This window comes from Mus caroli, chromosome 1 (genome assembly GCF_900094665.2).
Source record: "Mus caroli chromosome 1, CAROLI_EIJ_v1.1, whole genome shotgun sequence".
NCBI lineage: Eukaryota > Metazoa > Chordata > Mammalia > Rodentia > Muridae > Mus > Mus caroli.
Genome location: NC_034570.1, coordinates 97,537,199 through 97,561,191, shown reverse-complemented (window position 1 = coordinate 97,561,191; position 23,993 = coordinate 97,537,199). Strand labels below are relative to the sequence as shown.

At 39.6% G+C, this 23,993-nt stretch overlaps 1 protein-coding gene across 1 annotated transcript in view; it reads right to left on the bottom strand.

Moving 5' to 3' along the window:
* Cdh20 (cadherin 20) overlaps nucleotides 1-19,101 on the bottom strand; it is a 218,157-nt gene extending 199,056 nt beyond the window's left edge. The window contains exon 1 of the mRNA XM_021158575.2: nucleotides 18,536-19,101. The gene's annotated coding sequence lies outside the window, so the exon portion shown is untranslated. The remainder of the gene's footprint in view (nucleotides 1-18,535) is intronic.
* Between the last annotated feature and the right edge of the window lie 4,892 nt (nucleotides 19,102-23,993).

Genomic DNA, 23,993 nt, shown 5'->3' with positions numbered 1-23,993 from the left:
TACATCCCAAGTTTTAGGAAACCTTAGGTATGGCAATCTGGAAGGGAGTAGGTGTGTTATCTGTGAAATTCTCAGCATCTGAAGAGCTACATGTGGAGGTTTTCTTTTTAACTTAAATGGCCAGAACTCTAGAAGAAGCCATGCGAGGCAAAGATAAAAAAGAGATAAGATAAAATGTGTATACTTCAACAATTATTCTCCCAAGTTTATTGACAGCTCCTCTTCTTAATTACAGTTTTGTTGACAGCTAATCACTTTGAATAAAATTCCTTTTGAAATAATTCAAACTCTATTTTGCTTTAGAAATAAAGACATGTTTACAGGATGATTTTGTTATTGTTTTTGTGGTTTTAAGAGTGCTAAACAGTTTGGAGACAATCAGACTTGGGTTATGTCATCAGTATTTGCTTCTGGGGCAAGAAGTTCTTTGGTTAACCATTTCAAGATCTCCTATTTCTAGTTCTCAGACCCATGCATTTAAATAAACAAAGACCTGCTAAAAGAATAGAAAACAGGAACAATTAAATGGAAAACACTGGATTTTCTTATCCAGTTGGTAAAAGTAAGCCCAGTAGTCCTTTGAGAGGTTTAGGTTAGTTCAGGACACAGAGGGACTAGAATGATAGAGAATAGGCCATGCTCACCCTAGCTTCCTATTAGTACTATTTATGCTATTGGAAGAGAAAAATCATCAACAATCTTAGCCATAAACTCTAACAGTAACCAATTAGTACTCAGTAGCATGAAGATCATAGCAGAAACTAATAGCTTTCTGAATGAATCTAAGGGCTTTTCTACAATAGGGGACTCGTCTGGTAGTGTAAACCTGGTCAAGGACTACTTACCCCTATGCCCACAAACTAGTGAAGCTCTCACCTCTCTGCCTTACTTACTTTCAATTCCTGTGATACAAAACCATGACCAATTCAATTTATAGAGAAATTGATTAGTTTGACTTACAGATTTAGAGTGTTAAAATCTTAGATCATCATGGTTGGTAGAATGGCAGTAGGCAAGCAGAAATGGCTTGGCACTTGAACAGAAACTAAGAGCTTACATCTTTGTTTAAAGCAACACACACACACACACACACACACACAGATAGAGAGACACAGAGACAGATAGAGACAGAGACACAGAGAGGCGGAGAGAGAAACAAAGAGTCAGAGAGACAGAGAAAAGGGACTTGGAAATAGCTGAAGTCTTTTGAATCCTCAACACCTCTATCAAGGTCATACCTCCTAATTCTTCCCAGTTCTACCAATTGGGTGCTACCAAACATATGAATCAATGATTTGAAGCAGTACAACATTTCAGAGAAACTTCCTTCCCCTATCCCCACTGGTGACAGATTCTAATACAGTGATCCATAACTGATCAAAGTTCAAAGAATAACTGAAATCTGGCATCTCTATCATACCTCCTCTCCCCAAGGCCCAGAGAACAATGCAGAAGAAGGAACAAAGACACTGTAAGAGCCAAAACATGGGAGAAGCTGCTGCAAAATAATGTCTTGTGGACATGACATGGTCAGTGCACTCATGAACTCATCTGCTATGGCTTCCTGCACAAACAAGATCAAGGCAGTCAACTTTCCAACATCATGGAAGAAGGGTTCACAGAGCTATTTATATTGATGACTGCTAGGGTAAGAGCTGGTTTCCTTCAGTTGTACGGCCTCTGGAAGGATGCTCATGCTATAGTACATGGCACTACACCATGTATGTGCATGTGGGCAGCACTCTTCTTCATGGGTTGAAAGAAAGAAGTAAAATAAAAAGAGATATAGAGTTGTTGTGGGTAGCTGTCTAGGAAGACTAAGTAATTAGGAATGATGTGTAGGTATGATCAAAATATACTCTATACATGTGTGAAGTTCTTAAAGAATGAATATTTTTTTTAAAAGAGCAGTGTTAAAACCTGGGTTCTCAGACCTGAATTGTAAGACTATTTTATCTCTAGGAAAACTAAAGTTGTTGGAACTCATGATGATATATACTCAATTCACCAAATGCTTCCTTAATCAGCTATAGATATGTTTGAATCATTTATATTTTCACATACTCTTTCTGAACTCTTCTGCTCTTTCAATTAGTGCAGATAATGATTATTGAATCAAAATATGCAATTAACCTCAGAGCTACCTAGATTTCCCCTTTTTGGTAGATTCAAAGAGAAAAGTACATTTTATTTTAGTCTTTTGTGTTCCTTAAAAAACTCTACTTACACTCATAAATAAAAAACACTTGTCAAGAGCTATGCTTTTCAATTTTTTCAACAACAAGTTTTTTCTGAGTTCTTTCCATAAATTGTTTATTGTTCATCATGGCTATGACTTCTCAGTGTTGTTAACTTATTTCGATACCTTCACTTTGTCATAAGGTCTTCTGCCCAGTACTGAATGGGAGAGAGATTTCGGAGTTACCTTTGGAGTTCTCTATAGGACATTAATAGTGAGTGGAGGATGGAGAAGGGAAGGTAGAGATCCTTTTATTTTAAAGGTGTCTAATATAATACAAAACAACCCATAGCAATGGTGTACTTCCCTGCTTTTCACATACATAAGGCTATGACATAGTTGTAATTCTTTTTCTTTCATATATATCTCTTGCTCCTGCTCTAGATATTAAAAAAGCTTAGCCAATAGTATTTGAATACATAGGACATTCAGTGGCTTTCCCAGAGAGGTGTGGTTTAAGATCACCTCCATGTTTCAGAATTCTGAGTAAAGGTAGAGATGGTCGTGAGTTGCACCAAAGCAAGAAATTTGGAGCAGCTGGGGGCATAGGTTGAGCAATAGTATGTGTCTGTACATTTTTTTCACATCCTCATAAACTCTTTGGTGTTAGGTTTTGTGAATCTAGAGAGGAAAGCATCTTTATTTTCTTCTCATGTTAGTCCTATTCTATTCTGTCCAAATCTCCCAAATAGGCAATCAAATCCTCCATTCAGAGGAGATTGTATAGGATTCAAGGGTTGCTTTTCTAGGCTCATTTGCCATGTTCCATAAATTTTATAGCTGTAGAGATATTTCCTGTGTTTTATTATGGAGATGTCTGAGTTCTGATTTATAATACCCACCATCATGAAGTATATTGAGAACAATCTTTTTATAAAGGTTTCCCGTATGAAATAACCTAAAACCCAAGGGGAGAGTTGTGCATAAAACATCAGCTTTCTAATCGCCACTCATTTTCACAAAGTCACAGAAAAGTTCTTTGAGCCACACTCGACTTAGGGAAATGGTACCCCGATGTGCAACTGCAAAGGTAAGAGGCTCACCACGGCAGTGATTTCTGACATGTGCTGGGGCAGGCTGCTAAGAGCATCTAGCACCAAGTCATCCCATTAACAGAGATGACCCTGATTATGGGCAGTAAAAGAAATGGGCTTCCCTGCAGCTTCCCAAACTCCAGACACAGCGAAGCCTCCTGACTTTTAGCAAAACAATCACCCCACAGAGAGTTGAATAGGATTCCATTTTGAGTTGTATGATAAACATCACGGCCCTGCTTGCAAGTGCACAGATGCTTTGCAAGAGTGATAAAAATAGAATTACAAACTTTCATAAACATTCATAAGCATGTAAGTACCGAAGGAGCAGTAGCTTTAGAAGGCAAATGCCAAACTGTATTTTAAGTCTTTTGCTGATTATCACCTGGAATGGTGTGCAGGAAACAGTGTTGCTGAAGAAGTCACTAGATTTCATCTTCAAAGTAGAAGCTAACTTTAACCCTACCCTAGCTCCAAAGTAGCCAGATCCCGAGCTTGCAGGGAGAATAAATTGAAGCATTTATATCAGGAGATTTTATTTATTTATTTATTTATTTATTTATTTATTTATTTATTTATTTGTAGGAATAATAAAGACAGATACAGCAATTGTGTATGTATATGTTCCTATGTGAAGGTATGAGTGCATATGCAGATGGACTTCATGTTCGTGTCTTTCAGTAATGCTCTTCATTTTATTTTTTGAGACAGGGTTCTGTAGCAGGTCTTTGCTACTTTGTGGGTCATTCTTTCTCCCACTCTACCCCTACTTCAGTTTCACCCTCTATCACAGGGTAGGAGAGAAAGGAGAGAGGAGAGAGAGAGAGAGAGAGAGAGAGAGAGAGAGAGAGAGAGAGAGAGAGAGAGAGAGAGAGATCCTTGAATCTAATTTCTTTCTTCTTTGAGCATGACTACTATGACTGCTAACAAACCACAGTTCCCTACATCCACCCCCACCCCCATCCCCACCCCCGCCAAAACAAAGCAATAACCGACCACCAACTCTACCTCTCTGGACTCTAAAATTTATATACATTCTGAAACATTTGAAGAATTCCAGATGTCTCACAATTGCATAACCACATCTCTGCTAGAGCACAAGGCAAATTATAGTCAGCTGCTGAAGACAGTGCAAAGTAACCCTACATCCCTACACCTGGAATTAAAACAAAAGCACGTTCTTCTAATATTTCTGGGTTTTTGTTTGTTTCTTTGTTTTGAAACCAAAATTTCAGAACTTTCACTACAGGATTCCTTGATGAATCTGAAGTTCACTGATTGTTTAGACTGCCAGGCCCAGAGATCCTCATGTCTCAGAGTCAAAGGGCTAGGATTCCAGGGGTGGGCCACTTTGTTGGCTTTTTATATGGGTTCTGATGACCTCAGTCCCTCAGAGTGACATAGCAAGTACTTTACTGACTGTGCTATCTCCCAGGCTGTGAAAAAAATCATTCTTAAAATGTTTGCCTTTTGAAATATGCAATAAGATCATCATCAAATAGAAAATAACCCAATATGACAGTTATGATCAAAAGACAGAAAGATATATAATGACATAGTAAACACCAACAGGATAACTGCCAGGACTTCCTGGGTTTGTAGTAATGAAAGTAGTTAATCTTGTTTCATGTGTGTAACAGCTTGGAGATCTTCTTTATCCCAGGTTTCCAGAACTGCATCAAAATGTCATTGTTAGCCTTTCCTTTAAAGACATTTAAATAAGCACCAAAAACCTTATTTCGCTTATTTACTTAACATTAATTTCAGGAACTCTGAACTGTTTGAATGGAGCAACATCATTTGTAATAGAAAATAGCAAATAATTTTTGAAATGATGTATTTCAGGCTTTGAAAGATGTTTTGAATATTTGCATAAGTAGCCATATGTCTCAAACTCTGAAAATTGCCAACATTTCAAACAAGATCATGCATCTCTGCTGAATAGATGAGGTGGTGTACTGTAGTAGTTGACAAGAGACTTTAGTTTAGGGCAGGATCAGGTTCAATTAATATTGCTAGAGTCATTGGCTGTGAGCTCTTGAGAAAGCCTTTTAACTCCTATGACTGACTTATTCCCTTATTCCACAAGTGTGTGTATGACTTTTGTATATATTTGTGTAAGGTCAGATGCATATATGCATCACAGCGTACATGTTTTTCAGATGAGAAATAGTTTTAGGTCTTCCAATGGAAAACCTGACATACAGCTGACTAAAGGGACAAAAGTAGGCTTCTTCAAGTATCATGGACTTATTCACTTAAAGGAGAAAATCCATTTATTCTGCATTCCCTTGCAAGCCTGAAGTAGGCCTGAACTAGGCCTGAACTAGGCACAGAACAGAAAATGCTCAGAAGCATATTTTATCTCAGCACAATGATGAAGTAAATGTGGATGTGGCACAGGACAACATGCTGCTTTCTGTTTTATTTCAAAAAGGGTCTTCTGTGACTCTTTCTACCGACTATGACAAGCTAGCTAAGCTGAAAATTTGTAGGGACTTTCCTGTCTCTGCTTTTAATCTTCCCATTACTGTTCTACAATTGCAGATGCTCACAGCTACTGTGAATACTGGGGCTTAAACTAAGGCTATGTGTGTCAGCTCTTTACCCACTGAGATGTCTATCCAAACCTTCAAGGAGTTCTTCTCAAGAGTACATGACATCTGGCTGATGGTTTGCATTACAGTGGTCGGTATTATTGAGAGATCCTTACTCTAGGTAGAACCTGGTAAGGTTCTCCTTCCTGCTTACTCTATTATACTTATCCCCAATAATTGAATTTGTGGGCTGGAGAAAGTTATAGATATTGTTTTTCTCAATAAAATTATAAAAGTAGATTACAAGATCATCAATAACATCTAAGGGAAAAATATTCAAACACATTTAGTGCTAGAAAGTGACTTGGAAATTTCTGGCCCATCCCCCTTCCCAATGTTTGTACCCTCAGAGGCCATTGCTGCTACCTCTGCCATCTCTCTACTCCTTAGCTCCACTCATCATTAGCAAGTTCATCTTTGTGCTGAGATAAAATATGCTTCCAAGCTTTTTTATTCAGTGACCCTGGTTCAGACCTACAAGGGAACACAGAGTAAATGGATTTTCTTTTTTTTAATGAGTAGATCCCTGATACTTGAAGATGCCTATTTTGGTCCTTTACAGTGTCAGGTTGTATGTCAGGTTTTCCATTTGAAGACCTTCAACCATTTTTCATCTGAACAACATGTTATAGGACCCTTCCTAGTGGCCATTTCCATAACCATGATTCGAGGAGAATGTGAAGTGTGGAAAAGCAAGTGCACCTTAGCCAAAATCAGAACAGGGTAGCTCATCTTTGGAAATGCGAAATAAGCAAGTATCTTGTGACTTGAGTATGAAAATTCCCTCTGTAGCTGAATGGGCTTTATGTGACCTTCAGTTTCCATGCGGTTGCAGTTTGTTTTCCTCATTGGCAGGTGGCTTTGTTACATTTCATGTTGTTAAGTATAGCACATGCCTCTTTGATCTTACATCTTTATCTAGCATATTATCATTCTGGTTCACAGAAATTGTAACTATGATTATCATACAATAATGTGCACAAACATGACACCAATTAAAGTAAAATGTAATATGTGACAAGTTCAGACAGGAGCCTACAACAGGGCATTGAAACACTGTACTGAGCTAACCAAGATTTCATTGATTCATTGAAGAACTATGTATTCCTAGAGACTGATGGTATAGTCAATGGTGGTGTTTATCTCGAATGCATGAGACTCTGGGTTCCATCCCACCTTGCAGCTGTGGGAGAGATGGCAGTGATAAAGCAAACAAGATCCTTGGTTTGCTCCCTAGTATTAAACTCCCCAAACAAATAATTTACTGCATAGCATTTGTGAGGCAGAGGCAGGAGAATTGTGAGTTTCAGGCTAGCCTAGGCTAACATGTAATATACTGAGACTCTAGTTCAAAAAAAAAAAAAGAGGCAGGGCTGGAAACCCAAGGTAGTGTCAGCAGCATTAACAAGGTCATGGTTTTCATAACTAGCATGGAAGAAAAAAAAGGTGTTCAGCATTCAGGCAGATATTGCCCTCAGGAAATACAAAGTTGTTCTCCTATAACTTTCTATTAGATCATCTATTAGTTTGGAGAAAACTGTGATTCAATGTTTTTCAACCATTTTCCTGTCATTGTTGGTAGACTGAGGTAATCTCAGAAATCTCCTAGCAATTTGGGACTCTATGAGCTTATTTGGGAGAGACCTGGTCTTAATGAAGGCATGTTAACAATCATTTTCCTCCAAAGAATCTAATTATTTTTACAAATATATAATGTGTCTAATATATCTACAAAAATATTTAGGATTTGAAAATTGAATACCTCCACTCTCAAATTGAAAATTCTATATCTTTAAAATGTAAGCATGGAATAGCTTTCAACCAGTGTTGTTTTGGCCATTGGGAACATTTGGCAATGATTGCAGGCAGTTTTGATTGTCCCAAGTGGTATGGTACTATTAGCAAATAGACAAGGATGCTGTGACATGTTCTTTTTTGAAGAAGTTACTGTACCAGAAAATAAGTAGGGTGAGACATGAGCAGCCATGGGACTTTGAGAACCATTGCTAGAAGGAGGCAGTGCAGTGCAATTGAGTAGTTCCATGATGTTGGGCCTTGGGTCTTGAGTTGGAAACATGCCTACATTGAACACTCTCTTGTGCCCTTGTTTCAACATGTGTAGTATGATAGTATCATGGACAGGAGACTACTGAGGTAATGTAGAGAAGACTCTCAACTCATCATTTGGACCAGAAGTAATGGACTAATTAAATGATGGTTGTTATTGTTGGATTTTCTTTCTTGCTTGAGGTCATATATTTTAGTTTGACATGAGCTAATATTTAGAAGTGCCAAAGAAGTACATAGCATGCCCATACTACATTTTTGTGTGTGTTTAAAGAAACAACCCTGTGCAACTTGGCTGCCCAATGTCAGCCAGCTCCAGAAATGACACGATGTCCTCTGTACCTAGCTTCCTGAAATAGTCCACCAAGTTGAGATGCTGAACTGCCAAGTAGATTAATTTTCAAATGACTACTCAAGGTTTTTATTTCCAAAAATGAGTATGACTCACATTTTTAGACTGAAATAAATGTTTCCAATATCCTATAGTTGAGCGTGTAGGCTAAGGTAATGCAACTGAGACACTTCAAAACTGAAGTGTCAACAGAGATGTACTTGGTCACCAGATGTAAATTGTTTCACACAGAATTTGATAAACATAACAACACAATTAATGTTACTTAATCTTTAGCTATGAATATTCTTGAGAAATCTTGCTAATTTTTAGAAATTATATCCAAAGATGTTCATTCTTATTCAGTCATTCCCAAAGTCTACCTGACTCAGACCGTTAACAGTAGTGCTTGCTTTCAATGATGTAATGATGATGATTTTGCAAATTTGTACGCCAAGTAAAGCCTCTGCTATGTCAACTCAAGGATTTTGCAAAGGAGAAAGCTCAGAAATGATATTGTATATTTCATTAGAGTCTGATGGGTTAAGGCAATGGGCCAAATATTTATGAAACTTAGAATTCCCAAGCTAAAATTTCATCTTCCTCTGTGTGATAGTGTTCAGAGTAAAGGTCTTGGGTAGTAACTATATCAAAAAGAAGGGCCCTTTCTGAATGGTATTAGTTCTTCTACATAAGAAACTCTGGAAAGTGCTTCTTTCAGGAAGAATACAAGAAGACAATGGTCTGTGTGATGGTTTGTATATCCTTGGGCCAGGGAGTGGCACCATCTGAAGGTGTGGCCTTGTTGGAATAGGTGTGACCTGGTTGGAAAGGGTGTGTCACTGTGGGTGTGGGTATAACCCTAGTTGCCTGGAAGTCAGTCTTCCACTAGTAGCTAGTAGTAGTTCTATGTTTTTGGATGAAGACATAGAAATCTCAACTCCTCCTGCGTCATGCCTGCCTGGATACTGCCATGCTCCCACCTTGATGGTAATGGACTGAACCTCTGAACCTGTAAGCCAGCCCCAATTAAATGTTATTTTTTATAAGACTTGCCTTGGTCATGGTATCTGTTCACAGCAGTAAAACCCTAAGACAGTCTGCAACCCTCAGCAGAATCTAACATGCCTGCATTCTGATGTCAGACTTACAGTTTTAAGTCTGTGAAAACTAAATTCCTGTTGACTATTAGTTACCCAATCTGTAGTGCTCTGATCCAATATATAAAATGGCAAAATATAAGAGAATGTAGAAGTTTGTACATAGAATGAACACAGAAATTTTTGTTACATCCATCAGTTTTACTTGGACTTTCCATAAGTCTTCAACAGAATTGCCAAGAGAAAGTTTCATGACCAAAATTTCTTAGATGCAAAGACTAATATTCATTTATCTTTTGATAATCACAAGAAACTGATAATAAGCTTCCAAATTTAAATAAAGCATCTTCACTGATCTTAATAGATTATATAGAAGTTGAGCTGGTGTGTACCTTAAACCTTCAACTTTCCTAGCCAGGATTCATGGACTGGAAGTTACTTTACAGTACAGTATCAATATCTCCTAACTACAAACCCTGTGATCTACCACCGTGACCTTCCTGTGAGATACACTGTTGTAATAGTGGCACAAGTATGATGAGAGTAAACAATCATTTTACTCCATAGACTTAAGGTCCACTCCGTGAGATGAAACACACACCCAATACTGTTAAGATGCCAAATTACCTAAGATTAGATAGTACACAGGCCTAGAGGCAAAGTTGTTTATTACTATTATTTTGCTAAAGAAACAGCAATAAAATGACCCATATTAACATAATGTTATTCTCATAGATAAGTATATTGCATACCCTTCACCAAGCTCCTTCTTGCAGTGACAGTTAACACAGATGCTCACATTGAACAATGTACAGAGAGAGAGTGAGAGGTTTTGAAGCACTCAATTCTGAACATATGTCTTCACCAAAGCCCTCCCTTTGAGCCTCAGAGATCTATGCTGAAGAAGAGGCAGAATGATCATCATCAGAATGAGCCAGAGGTGATAGATGACTCGAAGGAAATGTTTTCTTCCAGGCATAGTAGAACTGATGCACATATGAACTCACAAATTGTGGCTGACTGCCCAAGACCTGCACAGGTTGAAGCCAGACAAAATTCCAGCACTGAAGAGTAGAAATGGAGACAATGAAGTCCCAGCCTTAACCAAAAGGCTATCAGAAATTGATGCCTGCTAGGAAAGGGAAAATCAGCTTTCTGCAATGAAGTATGACAGGGTCGGTATGTCTGCACATTCTAGGGTAGGCTCCATGAACAGAAGTTGACCAACACAAACAAACACCATAGCATGTTGTGGAATTTTTGTTTCCTTCAGTTTCATTTGGACTTTATTTTTGTCTTACTGGTTTTGTTGCTATTTGTTTATTTTGATTTTCTCTTTTGTTTTGATTTTGAGAAACACTGAACATGAAGCTGAGTGGGTAGGGAAATGAGGAGAGGAGAGGAGATTTGACAAATATTTTGTAAACATTGACTTCATCAAATGAAGTATAGGTATGATATAAAATGCACTGTTCTTTTAGGGAACTATACTACTTGATTTGTTCACATATTTTAAAATAAATTTATCTAATATATTTAGACTTAGGTATACTTAAAAATTTCTATTCAATATATTATAAGTCTATTTACTAAGCTATCTTTTAAATTATTGTTAGAAAATGGAAATCAGAATTTGATTTGCCCAAAGATGTCAAGCAGAGAGGAAAGAAGGTGCACTTCACATTTTTCTGAACAACTTTGACCACAGCCTAGTAATCAACCTTGTCAAGAAACAAGAGGTAATTGAATCTTCATGCAAATTCTACCTAGACTTTCTAATGACTTCTGAATCCCAATTGTGCCAATATATTATACTATGTATGTTTTCTGGAAAAGACTAAAACCATCATGTTCATTCAACATTTAAACGAGGATAAAACCCAGGATACAATGTACTTACAGACATTTAGGTTCCTCAGGAGCATCTGATTTTGAACCTTAGCATGGAAAGATAAGGCAACTTATCTTACTGTAAGCAGTGCTAGAGGTCACAGATTTATGATGTGAGTGGGAAGCCTTGTGTTTCTCTGGTGCCTCCAGATATTGTAAGCAGGACTGCAGTTTTATAGTTGAGCCTGACATTTGGCCATGTGTCACAAAAAGTTGTCAGGGAAAAGGTACTCCCTTTATTAATTACTCCATAATTAGTTGATACAAGAAGATCATGCAGAAATTTAGTAATAATTGGTGTGATTGGGACTCAGTACTTAAAACATAGGTGCCTGACAACTGAAAAAACATCAAAAGATATTATCTCCTTTATTACAGAGAGACTGCACGTTCCAAATAGCTTATGTAAATAGAAGCAATTCAGTATCTGAACTAAAATAAAAAAAATGTAAAAGTATTTAATTTGAAGATTTTCTTTTTCTTTTTCTTCTTCTTCTTTCTCTCTCTCTCTCTCTCTCTCTTTTTTTTTTTTTTTTTTGGTTTTTCGAGACAGGGTTTCTCTGTGTAGCCCTGGCTGTCCTGGAACTCACTTTGTAGACCAAGCTGGCTTCGAACTCAGAAATCCACCTGCCTCTGCCTCCCGAGTGCTGGGATTAAAGACATGTGCCACCACACCCGGCTTAACTTGAAGATTTTCTACTCTCTTGTCTACTCCATGTTCACTATATAACCTTAGCAATAATTACTACAGTTGGGAACATCTTGCTTGTTTAAAAAAACAAGACCATTAGGGATTTTAGGTTTAAGTAGAGTGAATACATCCAACTTGAACATGCCATTGATCTAATTCTACTTACATTATAGAAAATCATCAAAACTAAAAGTCTGCACATAAAAAAAAAATCACTGGAATGAAAGGGAAGCCTACAGGGTAAGAAATAAGATTTGAAAACCACATGTCAGACCAGGGGTCAGTGTCTAAGAATTATGAAGAAATCAAGCAACCTAACATGAAAACATAGGATTGAAATTAAACAAACAAGCAGAGGATTCGAATAAACATCTTTCTAAAGAGGAAATAAGAATACAAGTACATCAAATGGTGAAAGGGTGTTCAACATCTCTAACCATCAGAGAAATGACTATCAAAATCATTGCATCATTTCAGAGCTGCTATCATTGATTTCTGATAATTACAAGAAGTAATAAATGTTCATGAGGGTGTGGGTAAGTAGGAATTCTTGTACATTAATGGCAGAAATGTAGAGTAAAATAGCCATCATAGAAAGCAACATGGAACTTCCTATAGAAGCTACATGGGGCCACCATATGTCCCTGACTCTTTCTTTTGAAAGAATACCAAGAGAAATGAGGTCATCACCTTGTAATGGCACTTTCACATTCGTGTTTACTGAAGCACCGGTCACAGCAGTCAATGTACAAAACAGTCCAGGTATAGCTACTGATGAGTGGATAAACTGGCACATGTATATGAAGGTATATTACTCAACTATATATGCATGGACCTGAAGGACATTCAGCAGAGTAAATATACTATGCAGAGAAAGAATAATATTGCATGACCTCACTCATATGATTGTAAAAATAGGGAAGGAGAGAGATGTAGAAAGAAAAAGAAAAGCACCATTCACCAGGGTCAAGGCTGGGGGGTGGTGCTGAGATGTAGAGCAAAGGATAGAAATGTGGAAGAGAAACGAGTTCAACGATGGGGACAGTAGTTGAGAGCATCACAGTGTAGCACGCTTTTGCCCAATGAGTGGATGGTGGCTGTTCTTTCATAGGAAGATGGACAACTGTGTGAGATGGTGGGGATGCTCATCCTGTTTGGCCAACATGCTACTTTTCAATGTGTGTTATAATATCCTGCTATATACCTTAAATATGATTTAACTCTTTAAGTTCCCTTAAAAAAATTAAGGGCTAAGGGCAAAGCCCAGTAGTACAGTACTTCAATAGTATCCCAACACAACACAAAAGATAAAAACCATGTTAAAATAAAAAAAAATAAACCAGCATATATTTATTAAGATTATACCACAAGTAAAATTCAAGTTAGGAGCTATAAAGGAAGCTAGGAATTAAAACTATAATCTCTTTTATAAGAGATGTCTCTTTTTTCTTAAGAGACAACTACATTCACCAGAACATGCTCTGAACTCAGATTGTGAAGCTATCCTAAAATTTGCAAACCAAACCAAACCAAACCAAACCAAACCAAACCAAACCAAACCAAACCAAACCAAACTAAACCAAACCAAAAGCAACAAATCCATCATTTCGGGAATTCCAAATGTGTTTTATTGACAAAAATATTTTGATATATTGACATAAAGATCAGATAAGTTTCTGAAGTCCAGTCTCACTTTCAGTCATGTGGAACTAGGGATCAAACTTGGATCATCAGGCTTGGCAGCAAGCCCCTTTACCCACTGAGCCTTCTTGTCATCCCCATGTGCATATTTTTGGCACGGGTACAGTTGCAGGGAACTGATGCTTATGTTTGTAGAAAAAGTGAATGGAATTAAAGAAGCTTTATTTGTTTTAAAAAGCAGTCAAGATTTGTGGCTTCTTTACTCTTTTACTGAGCTGATATACCTCCAAACCAAATGCTCTCTGATTTATGATCGCTTAAATGCTAAGACATCCTTTGAAGCAAGTTGGGCCATTTTATTTTGTGTTGTACTTGAGTAATGCTTTAAGTAGAGTGTTCCCAGGGTTCTAAAATTGTCAGTCCATGTGTAATTAGGAATGTTCTCAACTAGACCATCTCTGTTAGCAAGAGATGGTGGATTATTCTGGAAAACTACTCAGCAAGCCATGAATAGCAATTAAATGTGAAAAGACTAAATTTCTCTTTAAAATGGGTTGTTGCCATAACTTAATGTGGCAATGTGACTTTCTATTTTTAATTGCTATAGAAAGTGCATTTCGTGAAATAGATTTTTTTTTCTGCTGAGAGCTAGATAGTTCTATATTTTGAACCATTTACATTTTGTAACATCTAGCAAGTGTTTTGCCTTTGTGGTACCTTTTGATTCATGGTGGATAAAACCCCTAAAGGTTAGTAAAGATAGTGTCATCCCTCTTAAACAAAGAGACAAGATGAATATCCAAGAGAAATTGAGTATTTCTCTCCACAAGACTGCATGACCTTATCTTACTTCATTATTCTTTCTCTATAACAGTGCTTTTTATTCCCAGAACAATTATACTTAACATTGACACTTAAAGATAGTCCATTTTCAATTCAAGCAGAAACAACTTCGATCCATATTCTATGCCAATATTAGGTTTGTGGGAGTATGCTCTCTCATGAATACATGTGTTTCCACTTGCCTGTCTTGAACACTAAGGGTCGCCTGCTCTCTGTGGTCCCAACTTCTTCTGTCTATTATGCCTCTAATAACTACAAAGGCCCAGTTGCCTAAACAGCCTTGGTCATTCAAAATACATTGTCTTTTGTCTTCAAATGCACATATAAATAGAGAGGAGGGTATATCTTTGATGCAATGTACAGCATTAGTCATTGTGTGCAATTTATTTCAAAGGAGAAAATTAATAAGTATCAAGAATGGAAAATTTTCTCCTTGAACTTTAAATGCCCGTGAAAAGTGCTAAAGAAGAACAAGGGTCTGGTAACATTTTTTATATATTTTGATTGCATTGACAATGAAAGTAAAGCCTAATATTTCACTAATTAATATTGGATGTATTGAACGCAATTATTCTTAATATAGCATCATATGCTGGCTTTAAGACATGAAAAATCTTGTCCCCAGTCAAAACAGAATAGAAGGGGGTCACAGAGTGATGGCTCAGCTCTCCTCTCTCCCCACCCCAACCACTACCAAGGGCTGCCACGAAGTAAACGAAGGGAAAATGAAAGTAGTAAATGCCACTTTCTGATGTCCCCAGTTGCTCTTATTTTTGTTACTTTGCAGCCCTGATTGCAGCACTGCAGGTTAGAATGGACAGTTAGCTGTAATTATTCCAGTCACACCACCTCACAATGAAATCTTTATCCCGTGTTTACAGCCGCCTTTGGCAGAGGCTGTCTTGCTGTCTCTAAACTAAGAAGAACCACCCTTTGGCTCCTCTCGGCATCAGCTGCCTGAGTTTCAGGCTGGGATCCTAATAATCAGACTTCTTTTTCTTCCAAAGTGGACTTCTTCTTTTTTTTTTTAAGGGTGAAAAGACCTATTCTCATCACCCCCCATATATCCTGGCTGATTTATGTCCTAGCCACAGCAGCTCTTCCTTCCGTGTCTCTGTACATTTTCCCTCCTTCCCTAGACTGCTACTCGACAAACCACATTTAAAGTTCAAGACTGTACAAATAAGTAAATAAAATGCTTAAGTAAACAGTTCTCATTACTATGAGGGGGAAAATGTAAGAATTGGTAGATGGGTAGAGAGAAATCAGGGTTTTATTTTCATTTCAAAACTCTCAAATTTCTAGCTCAAAGGCCTTTCTCTAGCTTTGTCCCCAGAAGACATCAGTGTTTCTCAGTGGCTCTCTTGATGAGGTCCAGCCATTTATTTAAATTCATCAACAGCTGTAGACCGAGCAGCTCCAGAATGAGAGGAAAATTGAGAACCACATCAGGGTCTGAAAACAGACTTCTGAGTCCTCTGGGATGGTAAATACTTCCCTGTTCCAGTCTGGAAAAAAGAAAAAAAGAAGTCCTCCCAGTGCAGAAGTCAGGAGCAGGCACTGCCATCACTTAAAGTGATGGTCGTAAACTTTCCTTATGCTGCAACCCTTTAACATAGCTGCTTATGTTGTGACTGCAATAATAAAATTATTTCTGTTGTTACTTCACAACTCTAATTGTAAATCTCTGTGTTTTCCAATGGTCACCCCTGTGAAAGAGACACTTGGCCCCCAAAGGGTGCAAACCACAAGCCGAGAACCACTGATTTGAAGTTTCCCAACAAAGGTAGCAAAAGGACCCCTTGCACCACCTGATGGAGTGAATCAGAGAACACAGGAAAAGCAATGCTGGTTTCACTAGTCATTCTAGAACACTTAACTGCTCTGCACCTTACCTCCCAGTCTTGAAACCCCAACTGGCATTCTCCTAACAATCCGCAGTCTCTCCTCTCAACCCTCAGCGCTAAGGACAGTCACAGTGCCTCTCTGGTGAGAACTGGGTCATATAATTTTACTGAGGAGAAAGGTAGGAGGGGAGTGGTCCAGTAGTACAAACATTGAATAAATTCCCCAGCAACTCTCCCCAAATAGAAGATAACTTTCCCACAAGTATGCACAAAAATGTCAAGAATGTTAAGTCATTTTTTATGATTGTACTTCGCTTTTCCATTTTAATGTCACACTGCCACATGGCACACTTGCTAAAAATGTATCTCCTTAACCTGTGCAGTAGCAAACTTTTCACAGAACATTAACATGTCGTATTTTATAGACTGTCCTTTCTCAGTGTGCTCAAAGCACTTTTTCAAATACAAAATTAGACCATCTTCTGAGTAGAGTCCCATCAGAAAGACTGACTGCTCAGTGCGTTGGCAAAGGGGAAATCAGAAGCACAGTAAAGGTCACCCCAAAGTCAGTGGCCACAGCCCAGCTGACTCTAGGAGCTTGATTTCAGTTTATCTATGTCCTACTTGCACTCTATTTGTCTCTCTTTCTTCTTTGGCAGGAAAGGATGTGGGCAGCACAGAGGTTTGACCTCATCTCCTGCACGCAGTGACTGCCAGGACTTCCATAGTCCTGCCTTGTTTTCTGCTTCATCAGCAGTGCCAAGCCTGTGCCCTGGAACAGATCTGATCAAGGGCTAAGCCAAGAGGATAGCAACCAACCTCAGGTGTCCTTGAGGCTTCCTCCTAAAACTAAAGGGAAGGTTGCTCACACTAGGAAGCTCAAAAAGCTGTAGGGGTTCTGTAACTGGAAGCAAGTGACTAGCCCAGGCAGCAGAAGGGAAAGCTGGGTCAAGTATGGGATCCAGGGTGGCTCTGCCTCCGCCTTGAGAAGAGACAGGACTGATTGTGGATAGGGAATCAGTGCCTTGCATTACTGTTAAGACTTTCTGTTGTTTGTGCTGTTCTCAACTAGTTACAGTTCACAATCCTCTGCCAGGTCCCTGACACTACAATTCTGAGGCATTTGTTTTCTTTGATGGAGACAAATCAGAGACCAGAGGAGGTCTGCTTACATTATGTGAGGGACAGCGGTTACAGACTCAATTTCCGTGCTATTATCAAAGTCCCAAACTCCAATCCTTCCTGATGTCCAAGCATGTAAAAACAACGTTAATAATAATCGTTTTGATTTCACAGTAAACTCCGAATCTACCCAGCGCTTAACTCCTCTATTCTCGCGTGCCAGGGTTCCAGCCCCACTTCCTCCTCCCGTACATAAGCTCAGGTAGGAAATAACTAAAGGACTCTGGCCTTGCCTTAAAGCTGCCCCCCGCCCCCCACTTCCCATATTCAGCTGCCAGAGCTTGGAGGCCAGCAAAGCGTCTGTCTTAGTGCTAAGGACAGGTTGAGATATCGCGGAGGCGTTTTCTTTGTAGAGCTGAATGTTTCACCTTATCTGACTCCTTTACTCGCCCCATCACCTCCGGGCTCTGTCCAAACACCACCACCAGGACAAGCAGAGCTCAAACCACCGGCTCTCAACTAAGAGCTTTCCCAGGGATTGCCAGGACTAGGAGACAGGAAATCCGGGGAGTTGGTGATGTCCGGCAGGTGGCAGGGACTAGAGTCAGCACCACACCACATTCTTCTCCCACCGCTGAGCTTTGTTGCAGCCGCTCCTCTCATCCCACAGCCAGGATCGGTCACTGGGTGCCTAGGATCCTCTGCTCTGAGCACAACTACCTCGTTTAGGACGCGGGCACCCTCTCCCTTGGCAGTATGGAGATGCTGCTGACCTCAAGGGAAGTGAAGCGCCCAGGTTAAGCACCCTGGCACCCCGCGCTCCCCATGTCACCATCACCCAGCGAGCACATTCCAGTGCACAGCACACTCCACCTGCCTGGCTATTCCGCTGTGTAGCAGCTTTCTTACACACAGAGCATTCTACTAGCCGTGTATATCCCTTCCTGCACCCTGTCCCCGAAAAGTCCCAGGAAGTGGAACCCAGGTCGGCAGGGAGGTCCCCTAGGCGGCGGAGAGTTGAGGGGAAAGCGCTAAGCAGAGCTGGACCGTGCACAGTGCACCTGGCTTCCCCATAGTGACCTCTTGTGCCTGGGGCCAGATGCTTGGGGACCGACCGGAGCCCTCAGCTTTACCTGGCACAGCCGGCGACTCTCCAGAGACGTTGAGACTCCGCGGTGGGGGGTGTCCAGCTCATATCGCTGCCTTCCTCATTGGGCGAACGGGTGTCCTGCCGAGTCCCTTCGCCTCAGCTCGCCTCTGTGCCCCCGCCCCACCCCCTTCCCCCCAAGTCAAAAGTGTCACAGCTTTACAGCCTTCGGATGTTTCCAAAGTCTCCGCGCGCGATCGCTGGCAGTGGAGAGCTGATGACAAGAGCAGCAAATCCGCTGATGCCCGCGGCCCTCAGCTCTCTGCGAGGAGGGTGAAAAGAGCTGCTTGGTCCTCCTGGTCACCGTCCTTTAAGACCAGCGCGCGGTCCGCTTCTTCCCCTCCCTCGCGCCTTTTCTAGCCCGAGTGGCTGCCTCCTGCGTGTACCGCGGGTCCTTTCCCCCCCGCTCATGAATATTCTGACAGGGGCTAATGCCGTTGAAGTAAATTGAATTAGCCAATTGGTGCCAGGAATGTGCGCTCCTTCCTTCTGAGGAGCTGTCTGGAACCCCACCAGAAGAAAGCAATTAAAGTCCGGTTGGCACCCCGTGGTTTAGACCAGCGAGGGGCAAAATGGGTTAATTCTTTAAATGCAGTTTAAAAACCGCATTTAAATGTTTAAACTCTTTTATTGGCTGGGGGAGTTAGAAAGTGCTAACCCAGAGAGGGATGAAAGAGAATAGAGGGCAGGAGGACACTGGCATGTGAGTGTTGGGGGTGGGGGTGGGAGTGCATCTAAACTTTGCCAGGAAGTTGGGGTGACTTATTTTGAGAAGACTCTGGATTCTGGAAGAAGCAGTCCACGATGAGAACAGAAAAAGGGAAAAAAGAAGGGATCTGAGAAGATGGTGTTAACACTTTGACCTTGAGGATTCAGCCCCACTCCATTGACAGTTTTCAGAGAATGGGTCCTGGGGAGATGGGAGAGGCAGCTTGATTCATGGACTGTTTAGAAAATGTCATGATTTCTTTATCCTCATAGCACTATTACAGTTTTCGGTGTATGGGTTAAGTAGGGATGTTATGAAGTCATCTTCTGTCAACCATTCAGAAGGATTAGGGAGATTTAGCTCAGTGTGTAGTGTATGGCTCCAACAAGATGTTCAGTTTGATTCCCACAGCCCGGATGGAAAAACAAACAAACAAGCCAAACTAAACGAAGCCAAAACAAAACAAAACCCAAAACAAAACAACCAACTTTTAAAAAAGCAAAATGGAAGCACCAGATAGAGACAAGTGGATCAAGGGTGAGCCCTGGGACTCACTAACCAGCCAGCCCAGCCCACTTGATGAATTCCAGGCCAATAAGAGATCCTGCTTCAAGTCAGTCAACCAATCAAACAGTACCTGAGGGATAAAACTATTAAGACTAAACATTTGGTTTGCACATGATCAATCTAGAAGGCACTTCCTGTTTCACAGTTGTAACCTTTCTTCCTGGGGTCACGTCGAAAGCATGTTTAGAAAGGACCACTCTCATTTCCATTCCTACCCCGAGTGGGATGTTACTGAGGAGGGAAGGGTTACTAATTGCAGCTTTGGTACAGCTGACCAGCAGCTAAGATTCTACTTGATTCTGCCTGTCTACTTCCCTACAGTACTCTGGTGAGAGCTTTTTGGGTTTCCTCCCATCATTGAGCTCCTAAATAAAGAACTTAGTCTGGTTGAATTAGTACGCTATTCAAAGATTGATCATGCAAATGCTCTGTGGCCAAATGATCTACATAAACAACCAATAAAACTGTGTACTTAAGTAACCACTACAATTCTCAAGGGCAGGACGATATTAAATGTTCTAGTTAAGGCAACTGGGCCATTTCTGAGATTTCAGGATGCCTAGAAGCAGGACTCAGAGTTGTAACAATGTAATTATCAATACTGAGCAGCTAATGTTTATTGAGAAGTAGTGTGACAGATTTGTTAAACTTCAGTCATCTCATCCAATCATTCTAAATATTATCATCAGAATCTGTTAGAGTGTTGTACAATTTAGTAGATAAAGCAGATGAGGCCTAAAAAGCTATCAGAATGCCTAAGCAACAGAACTTATAGGTGCTAGGAACAGTAGTAATTCAATACAGCCCCTTAGCAGTTCCTTGACATTAGGCCACCAGTAGCTTATAATGCCTCTAAGTCTAAAGAGAGAAATTTTCTCCCAATTTTATGAAAGGACCCATCTTTGGTGATAATTCTGTACCAAAACTTGATGAAAATTCATCACCAAAAGTATATTTTATGTTTTATTAAAACACTATAAGAAAACACACTGAGCAATGCATAAAGAGTCATGTTGCTTCTCTATGGCTGTTAAAAAAATGTCTGAGAAGTCAACTTAAAGGAAAAAAGATTGAATTTTGGGTCAAAATTTTAGCTTTTCAGTCCACAGTCCGAGACTCTGTGGATTCTGGGCCTGTGATGAGACAAAATGTGCTGGTAGTGGTGTATCGAAAGGGGAAATACTCATTTCACAAAGGCCAAGAAGCAAAGAGTAAGGAAGTTTCTGGATCTAGGAATCTGCTTCGAAAAGCATGTCCCTGATGACCCCCTTCTTCCAGCTGGGATTCAGATCCTCCCAAAATAGCATCAGAAGCTGGGGGTCAGGCACACAACACAACCTGTGTGGGACATTTCATTTCCAAGTTATAGCAAGAAGTTAATTTGCCTTATGCTTCTGGGTCTGGGGAAGTGTTAGAACATGGTGCTGGTGTCTAGTGAGGATTTTCTTGCTGTATTTAAAGAGAGTGGATATCACAACACAGGAGAGATGAAAAAGTGTGCCTGCCTCTCTCCCCCTTATAAGGTCCTCATCCTAATGACTTTACCTAATCTTAGTTAAAATAGACTCCATCTCTAACTATCACTAAAACATGACTTCAAGATATTAAGTTTCTAACATAAGAAGTTTTAACTGTAGGGAAAGAGTGATAGTTAATAATATGCTAACTTAGCTGGGTGTTTCTATAAGGTTGTTTGCGGGGATGAGATCAACATTTAAATTTGAATACTGAGTGAAACAGACTGCCTTTCCCCTTGTGACTGGGTCTTGTTCAATCAGTTGATGATCTCATCAGAACAAGGTCTGTTCTTACTTCAAATAATAGAGAATTCTCTCACATTGTGTCTTGAAAATTATGGCATCAGCTTTGCAGATTTTTAGGCTGGCCAGTTCTTCTATGTGTCTGTCTGTCTGTCTATCTATCTATCTATCTATCTATCTATCTATCTATCTATCTATCTATCTATCTATCTGTCTATTGATTTATCTATATAGAATATATAATTCTTTTTTAGACAACCTAGACAATATACATGAAAATACATAAGTACTACTGCTTATAAATTTACCCTCAACATCAAATATCTGTATCCTGTCTAATTGTCTGACAAAAATTACACAATAAAACTTAATCTTTTAAACATTTTTCAGACTCATTCTAATAGTAATAAGCATAATTTTCAGTTTTATTGTGAGTTATTAGATTTAGATAAAGTTTTATTTTTAGTGAACTAAAAGATGGACTATAATATTTAGAGTTAGGCAGAATTTATAGATGCTGCATAAAGAGAGAGACTATAATTTCAGCTTATAATTGAAAAAATGGTCAAGTTAAATTAGATCTCCAAATCCAACAGTTAGTTAATATGCACAAAATGTAAGGTATTAATGCTGATATTTTCTGTAAAAGTTCATAGCTAAATCAATTTAAACAATTGTAACCTGCTGTGTTTTATACCATGAAATGTTATATTGTTCAAAATTCTTATTTCAAAAAGTACATGACTACTTTACCTCTATACCTCCTTAGAACTTTGTTCCTCATGATGCCTCCCTTGTAAAGTTCTGTTGGTTCATGCTCTAACATAGAGATCCTCATGAGTTGGATGCAACCTTCCACAGACAAGTCTTCAGATGTGGGTATATTACATATATATAAATGATTTCATATTAACAATTTTAGATTCTGTACATTATTATCAGGCTGGATGCTTTCCATTTTTCCTCAAGAGTTTCCACAGGCAGTGTGAGGGATGAGAGCCAGAGTCAGGGTAGGACACTGTCACCGTGTGGGAAGGACTGAGGCCCCTCACCTTTGGAGTAAACCCATTAGTGCTTCATGAAAGTAAAATTGTAACATCCCATTTATTAAGTTCCCGTTAATTGCAAATTGCCCATTTTCTCAGCGACCCAGTGAATCCAGCAAAGTTGATCACATTTAATTGAAGAAGAATCTAAAACACAGCAATGGAGTTAAACCCAGAGATTCCCTCAGGTGGGAAACTAAGCAGGGCGTGTACTCCAAGGACATGGTCACCTTTCCAGTGACATTATCTTCCGGATGCATCTCTTGGCTCACTCTTCTTTGGCCCCCATCAAACATGTGTGGCAGTTTTTGCTGAAGAAATATAGCACCCTCCTTTATTCTCTCTAGGATCATTCAGATGTGTAAAGAAATAATTAGAACACAATGTGTTATCTCTGTCAGTAATCAAAAGCAGCCTGGATTCAGGACCTATTCTTAATCATTTTTCCATGCTTGCACTTAGCAGTCAGAAGCACTAAGAAATCCCACCAAGAGCATCCTAGATAATCTTTAAAGTGTGTCTCACGGACTTTATCAGGATGTTAATAAAGTAAAATAGCTTTATTTTAAAGCTTGATTCAAAACCTACCACATGATGATATTCTTATTGTTTTCAACAAATAGATTCAGAAATAGATGATAGTATGGCCTTGACTTCTGGCTGATAGATTTTAGGAGTAAGAAAATAATTTGATAGTACTTACGTTACTCATTGTTATTTAGGACACAGATGGATAACACTGGCTCAAATTATAATCATCTGGTTAATAGTAACACCAAACTAGCTCCTTAAGCAAGACAGTATCAGTCTGGGGAGGATGAGTAAGAACACACACACACACATACACACACATGCTCTCTCTCTCTCTCTCTCTCTCTCAGACACACATATACACATGCACACAAACATGAACACACACCCAGTCTCTCTGTCTCTCTCTGTCTCACTCTGTCTCTGTCTCTGTCTCTGTCTCTGTCTCTGTCTCTGTCTCTGTCTCTCTCTCTGTCTCTGTCTCTGTCTCTCTCTCTCTCTCTCTCTCTCTCTCTCTCTCTCACACACACACACACACACACACACACACACTCATGCATGTGTGCCTGTGTTCATGCAGTCTTTCTGTGGTTTTCTGCATCTGAGAAGCTTCCGACACCACCACTGCCACATTCCCTGAGGAAGGCATCTGTTTCCCATGTGGGGAACGATCTTTATTAAGAGCTCCCAAGGTTAGCAAGTTGATGACAACCACAGTTCCTGACCCTTGTTCAAGGATATTTTCGCCTTCCCACATGAACCCTGATTGGCAGCCACCACCTGCACAGTGTGGTTTATGGTTTTAAGAATGAGATGAGAAATAATCAGCTC